Source organism: Herpailurus yagouaroundi, unplaced genomic scaffold (assembly GCF_014898765.1).
Source record: "Herpailurus yagouaroundi ecotype Mexico unplaced genomic scaffold, PumYag 185, whole genome shotgun sequence".
Classification (NCBI taxonomy): domain Eukaryota; kingdom Metazoa; phylum Chordata; class Mammalia; order Carnivora; family Felidae; genus Herpailurus; species Herpailurus yagouaroundi.
In genome coordinates, this window is record NW_024412416.1 from 23,775,783 (window position 1) to 23,783,832 (window position 8,050).

The following is an 8,050-nucleotide window of genomic DNA, read 5'->3' on the forward strand; positions in this document are numbered from 1 at the left end:
AACTAGATAATGAAGATAATTATAAATTACTGTGAACTTCTTATAATTCCCATATACCTATACTAGCAAAATATATCTACACACATATAACCTATGATGGCTTATCATCACTTAGTATTTTACAATGTTTCCCATGTAATTTAAAATTCCAGACAAATCTGGATTGGAGGGAAGATGGCGGCGTAGGAGGACGCTGGGCTAACCGCGCGTCCTGCTGATCACTTAGATTCCACCTACACCTGCCTAAATAACCCAGAAAACCACCAGAGGATTAGCAGAACGGAGTCGCCGGAGCCAAGCGCAGACGAGAGGCCCACGGAAGAGGGTAGGAAGGGCGGCGAGGCGGTGCGCGCTCCACGGACTGGCGGGAGGGAGCCGGGGCGGAGGGGCGGCTCGCCGGCTAAGCAGAGCCCCCGAGTCTGGCTTGCAAAAAGCGGAGGGGCCTGACGGACTGTGTTCCCACAGCAAGCGCGACTTAGCGGCTGGGAGGTCATAAGTTAACAGCTCTGCTCAGAAAGCGGGAAGGCTGGAGGACAAAGGGAAGCAGAGCTGCTGAGCCCCCGGACAACAGAGCTCAGTTTGGTGGGGAACAAAGGCGCTCACCAGCGCCATCTTCCCCGCCCATCCCCCAGCCAAAATCGCAAAGAGAACCAGTTCCTGCCAGGGAACTTGCTCGCTCGGCGCAAACACCCAACTCTGCGCTTCTGCGGAGCCAAACCTCCGGCAGCGGATTTGACTCCCTGCTGCTGCCACAGGGCCCCTCCTGAAGTGGATCACCTAAGGAGAAGCAAGCTAAGCCTGCCCCTCTTGCCCCTGTGCACCTTGCCTACCCACCCCAGCTAAGACGCCAGATACCCAGCATCACAAGCCTGGCAGTGTGCAAGTAGCCCAGACAGGCCACCCCACCCCACAGTGAATCCCGCCCCTAGGAAAGGGGAAGAGAAGGCACGCACCAGTCTGACTGTGACCCCAGCGGTGGGCTGGGGGCAGACATCAGGTCTGACTGCGGCTCCGCCCACCAACTCCAGTTATACACCCCAGCACAGGGGAAGTGCCCTGCAGGTCCTCACCACGCCAGGGACTATCCAAAATGACCAAGCGGAAGAATTCCCCTCAGAAGAATCTCCAGGAAATAACAACAGCTAATGAGCTGATCAAAAAGGATTTAAATAATATAACAGAAAGTGAATTTAGAATAATAGTCATAAAATTAATCGCTGGGCTTGAAAACAGTATAGCTGACAGCAGAGAATCTCTTGCTACAGAGACCAAGGGACTAAGGAACAGTCACGAGGAGCTGAAAAACGCTTTAAATGAAATGCATAACAAAATGGAAACCACCACGGCTCGGATTGAAGAGGCAGAGGAGAGAATAGGTGAACTAGAAGATAAAGTTATGGAAAAAGAGGAAGCTGAGAAAAAGAGAGATAAAAAAATCCAGGAGTATGAGGGGAAAATTAGAGAACTAAATGATACACTAAAAAAAAATAATATACGCATCATTGGTATCCCAGAGGAGGAAGAGAGAGGGAAAGGTGCTGAAGGGGTACTTGAAGAAATAATAGCTGAGAACTTCCCTGAACTGGGGAAGGAAAAAGGCATTGAAATGCAAGAGGCACAGAGAACTCTCTTCAGACGTAACTTGAATCGATCTTCTGCACGACATATCATAGTGAAACTGGCAAAATACAAGGATAAAGAGAAAATTCTGAAAGCAGCAAGGGGTAAACGTGCCCTCACATATAAAGGGAGACCTATAAGACTCATGACTGATCTCTCTTTTGAAACTTGGCAGGCCAGAAAGAGTTGGCACGAGATGTTCAGTGTGCTAGACAGAAAAAATATGCAGCTGAGAATCCTTTATCCACCAAGTCTGTCATTTAGAATAGAAGGAGAGATAAAGGTCTTCCCAAATAAACAAAAACTGAAGGAATTTGTCACCACTAAACCAGCCCTATAAGAGATCCTAAGGGGGACTCTGTGAGACAAAGTACCTGAGACATCACTACAAGCATAAAACATACAGACATCACAATGACTCTAAACCCCTATCTTTCTATAATAACACTGAATGTAAATGGATTAAATGCGCCAACCAAAAGACATAGGGTATCAGAATGGATAAAAAAACAAGACCCATCTATTTGCTGTCTACAAGAGACTCATTTTAGACCTGAGGACACCTTTAGATTGAGAGTGAGGGGATGGAGAACTATTTATCATGCTACTGGAAGCCAAAAGAAAGCTGGAGTAGCCATACTTATATCAGACAAACTAGACTTTCAATTAAAGGCTGTAACAAGAGATGAAGAAGGACATTATATAATAGTGACAGGGTCTATCCATCAGGAAGAGCTAACAATTATAAATGTCTATGCGCCGAATACTGGAGCGCCCAAATATATAAAACAATTACTCATAAACACAAGCAACCTTATTGATAAGAATGTGGTAATTGCAGGGGACTTTAACACTCCACTTACAGAAATGGATAGATCATCTAGACACACGGTCAATAAAGAAACAAGGGCCCTGAATGAGACATTGGATCAGATGGACTTGACAGATATATTTAGAACTCTGCATCCCAAAGCAACAGAATATTCTTTCTTCTCGAGTGCACATGGAACATTCTCCAAGATAGATCATATACTGGGTCACAAAACAGCCCTTCATAAGTTTACAAGAATTGAAATCATACCATGCATACTTTCAGACCACAATGCTATGAAGCTTGAAATCAACCACAGAAAAAAGTCTGGAAAACCTCCAAAAGCATGGAGGTTAAAGAACACCCTACTAACGAATGAGTGGGTCAACCAGGCAATTCGAGAAGAAATTAAAAAATATATGGAAACAAACGAAAATGAAAATACAACAATCCAAATGCTTTGGGACGCAATGAAGGCAGTCCTGAGAGGAAAATACATTGCAATCCAGGCCTATCTCAAGAAACAAGAAAAATCCCAAATACAAAATCTAACAGCACACCTAAAGGAAATAGAAGCAGAACAGCAAAGGCAGCCTAAACCCAGCAGAAGAAGAGAAATAATAAAGATCAGAGCAGAAATAAACAATTTAGAATCTAAAAAAACTGTAGAGCAGATCAACAAAACCAAGAGTTGGTTTTTTGAAAAAATAAACAAAATTGACAAACCTCTAGCCAGGCTTCTCAAAAAGAAAAGGGAGATGACCCAAATAGATAAAATCATGAATGAATATGGGATGATTACAATTAATCCCTCAGAGATACAAACAATTATCAGGGAATACTATGAAAAATTATGCCAACAATTGGACAACCTGGAAGAAATGGACAAATTCCTGAACACCCACACTCTTCCAAAACTCAATCAGGAGGAAATAGAAAGCTTGAACAGACCCATCACCAGCAAAGAAATTGAATCGGTTATCAAAAATCTCCCAACAAATAAGAGTCCAGGACCAGATGGCTTCCCAGGGGAGTTCTACCAGACGTTTAAAGCAGAGATAATACCTATTCTTCTCAAGCTATTCCAAGAAATAGAAAGGGAAGGAAGACTTCGAGACTCATTCTATGAAGCCAGTATTACTTTGATTCCTAAACCAGACAGAGACCCAGTAAAAAAAGAGAACTACAGGCCAATATCCCTGATGAATATGGATGCAAAAATTCTCAATAAGATACTAGCAAATCGAATTCAACAGCATATAAAAAGAATTATTCACCATGATCAAGTGGGATTCATTCCTGGGATGCAGGGCTGGTTCAACATTCGCAAATCAATCAACGTGATACATCACATTAACAAAAAAAAAGAGAAAAACCATATGATCCTGTCAATCGATGCAGAAAAGGCCTTTGACAAAATCCAGCACCCTTTCTTAATAAAAACCCTTGAGAAAGTAGGGATAGAAGGAACATACTTAAAGATCATAAAAGCCATTTATGAAAAGCCCACAGCTAACATCATCGTCAACGGGGAAAAACTGAGAGCTTTTTCCCTGAGATCAGGAACACGACAGGGATACCCACTCTCACCGCTGTTGTTTAACATAGTGCTGGAAGTTCTAGCATCAGCAATCAGACAACAAAAGGAAATCAAAGGCATCAAAATTGGCAAAGATGAAGTCAAGCTTTCGCTTTTTGCAGATGACATGATATTATACGTGGAAAATCCGATAGACTCCACCAAAGGTCGGCTAGAACTGATACATGAATTCAGCAAAGTTGCAGGATACAAAATCTATGTACAGAAATCAGTTGCATTCTTATACACTAACAATGAAGCAACAGAAAGACAAGTAAAGAAACTGATCCCATTCACAATTGCACCAAGAAGCATAAAATACCTAGGAATAAATCTAACCAAAGATGTAAAGGATCTGTATGCTGAAAACTATCGAAAGCTTATGAAGGTAATTGAAGAAGATTTAAAGAAATGGAAAGACATTCCCTGCTCATGGATTGGAAGAATAAATATTGTCAAAATGTCAATGCTACCCAAAGCTATCTACACATTCAATGCAATCCCAATCAAAATTGCACCAGCATTCTTCTCGAAACTAGAACAAGCAATCCTAAAATTCATATGGAACCACAAAAGGCCCTGAATAGCCAAAGTAATTTTGAAGAAGAAGACCAAAGCAGGAGGCATCACAATCCAAGACTTTAGCCTCTACTACAAACCTGTCATCATCAAGACAGCATGGTATTGGCACAAAAACAGACACATAGACCAATGGAATAGAATAGAAACCCCAGAACTAGACCCACAAACGTATGGCCAACTCATCTTTGACAAAGCAGGAAAGAACATCCAATGGAAAAAAGACAGTCTCTTTAACAAATGGTGCTGGGAGAACTGGACAGCAACATGCAGAAGGTTGAAACTAGACCACTTTCTCACACCATTCACAAAAATAAACTCAAAATGGATAAATTACCTGAATGGGAGACAGGAAACCATCAAAACCTTAGAGGAGAAAGCAGGAAAAGACCTCTCTGACCTCAGCCGTAGCAATCTCTTACTCGACACATCCCCAAAGGCAAGGGAATTAAAAGCAAAAGTGAATTACTGGGACCTTATGAAGATAAAAAGCTTCTGCACAGCAAAGGAAACAACCAACAAAACGAAAAGGCAACCAACGGAATGGGAAAAGATATTTGCAAATGACATATCGGACAAAGGGCTAGTATCCAAAATGTATAAAGAGCTCACCAAACTCCACACCCGAAAAGCAAATGACCCAGTGGAGAAATGGGCAGAAAACACGAATAGACACTTCTCTAAAGAAGACATCCGGATGGCCAACAGGCACATGAAAAGATGTTCAGCGTCACTCCTTATCAGGGAAATACAAATCAAAACCACACTCAGGTATCACCTCACGCCAGTCAGAGTGGCCAAAATGAACAAATCAGGAGACTCTAGATGCTGGAGAGGATGTGGAGAAACGGGAACCCTCTTGCACTGTTGGTGGGAATGCAAATTGGTGCAGCCGCTCTGGAAAGCAGTGTCTATGTTCCTCAGAAATTTAAAAATAGACCTACCCTATGACCCAGCAATAGCACTGCTAGGAATTTATCCAAGGGACACAGGAGTACTGATGCATAGGGGCACTTGTACCCCAATGTTCATAGCAGCACTCTCAACAATAGCCAAATTATGGAAAGAGCCTAAATGTCCATCAACTGATAAATGGATAAAGAAATTGTGGTTTATATACACTATGGAATACTACGTGGCAATGAGAAAAAATGAAATATGGCCTTTTGTAGCAACGTGGATGGAACTGGAGAGTGTGATGCTAAGTGAAATAAGCCATACAGAGAAAGACAGATACCATATGGTTTCACTCTTATGTGGATCCTGAGAAACTCAACAGGAACCCATGGGGGAGGGGAAGGAAAAAAAAAAAAAGAGGTTAGAGTGGGAGAGAGCCAAAGCATAAGAGACTGTTGAGAACTGAGAGCAAACTGAGGGTTGATGGGGGGTGGGAGGGAGGAGAGGGTGGGTGATGGGTATTGAGGAGGGCACCTTTTGGGATGAGCACTGGGTGTTGTATGGAAACCAATTTGACAATAAATTTCATATATAAAAAAAAAAATTCCAGACAAATCTAATTAGTTTATCATCACCTTTCACAAGTTGAGAAACATACTTTTTGAGATTTCCCAGGGAGTCTCTGGACAATCCCAGTGTTGGATTGAATGCAAAAGGACTCTTACAACTTGATTTTGCCAAGTTATCAAAAAATTAAATGGTTTGAACACTTAACAAATAGGGTCACTGTAGTACCGTACTTACTATTTTACCCAGTTAAAAAAAAATTACAGATACAGATAGGAATTTACACACTTGTAAAAAACCTAGTTATTTTCTATTGACAATACTCTGTATTTTGAAGTAAACAAAGACCTGATAAAAGCAACATGAAGCACGCAAATTATTAATTGTTTTTAAGATTTATTTTGTTTTAGAGAGAAAAAAAAGAGAGCACATGAGTGAGGGAAGGGCAGAGAAGGAGAGAAAAAATCCAAAACAGGCTCTGTGCCATCAGCATGGAGCCCAACACATGGCTCAATCACAAACCTGGGATTGGGTTTGTAACAAATCTATTAATAGTTATTCCATAATTTTCTGAAGGCATTTTTGTTTGTTTTTGATTTGGGAGTTTGTTTGTTGAGAGAGAGAATGTGAGCAGGCAAGAGGGGCAGAGGGAAAGAGAATCCCAAGCAGGGTGCATCCTCAGCATGACTTGATCCATGACCCTAGGATCATGACCTGAGCTAAAATCAATATTTGGACACTCAATTGACTGAGCCACCCAGGTGTCCTTATACCTTTTTAGTAGTACAATACATCATGTTTTTTTTAAGTTTATTTATCTATTTTGAGATAGAGAGAGAGAGAGAGAGAGAGAGAGAGAGAGAGAGAGAGGAAGAGAGAAGATCCCAAGCAGTCTCCACACTGACAGCACAGGGCCCTCCATGGGGCTTGATCTCATGAACTGTGAGATCATGACCTGAGCCAAAATCAAGAGTCAGATGCTTAACCAACTGAGCCACCCAGGCACCCCAATGCCTCATGTTTAAAGAAAGACTCAAATACATTTAACTTCGCTATACCATATAAGAACAATATGCTAAAAATGATAAAATATACTCAGCAATGATATTAAAATACTTTATCTTATTTGGAAATGATATTGATATTTGATTAATATCCCTTATCTATCATAACTTAGTATAGACTTTAAAGCTTAAAGTTGATAAAATTATTTATGGGACTGTTTTCAAGTATACATATTTATAAAGCATAATCAATGTTGAAATTTGTATTTGTAAAATTTCATACCACTTGCACATATTTAATTAACTTATTCTTAAACAATTATGTTCAAATTGATTATGATAATTCAAATATAATCATAATCTTAAGTTATTTTCTTGTTGACATATTAAGCTATAATAAAAAATTTACAGTAGCAAAGGACTTAAATACATTGTATGATTCTTACCATTTTTCTTCTCTTTTTTTTGTAATTTACTATTGTGCTTGACATGTGTTAAGCAGCTCATTTTAGAGTGTACATTTTGTCCATATGTTGTATTTTTAGTTTCATAATCTTAAACATCTAGTAGAGTAACAAATTTGAGTTTTAAAACTAGTCAGAAAAAAATTGTGTGCATTATATTTAATGCTGGCAATTCTGATGTCATGCCTATTTTTACTTCCCAACAGTTTAAAAATTAGCTTTATTTACAACAAAGATTTCCTTATGTAAAGGAAACTTTGTCATCTGCAGGTAGATAATATAACATATACATAACATACAAGTATACAATACATACATACAGACATAGAAAATAGACATATACATATTATAGCTTCCATGGTAAAATTTTAGCTTTGATTCAGTAAAACATAGTAATACAGTCTCACTAGTATATCTCCACTTTTTATTTTTATCTGAATTGTATTTTTTTCCAATGGAACAAGTTAGGGCTACCTGTTTACTAGTATTTGTAAGAGACTGTTAACCTTTTCTTCTGCCCTAACATGTA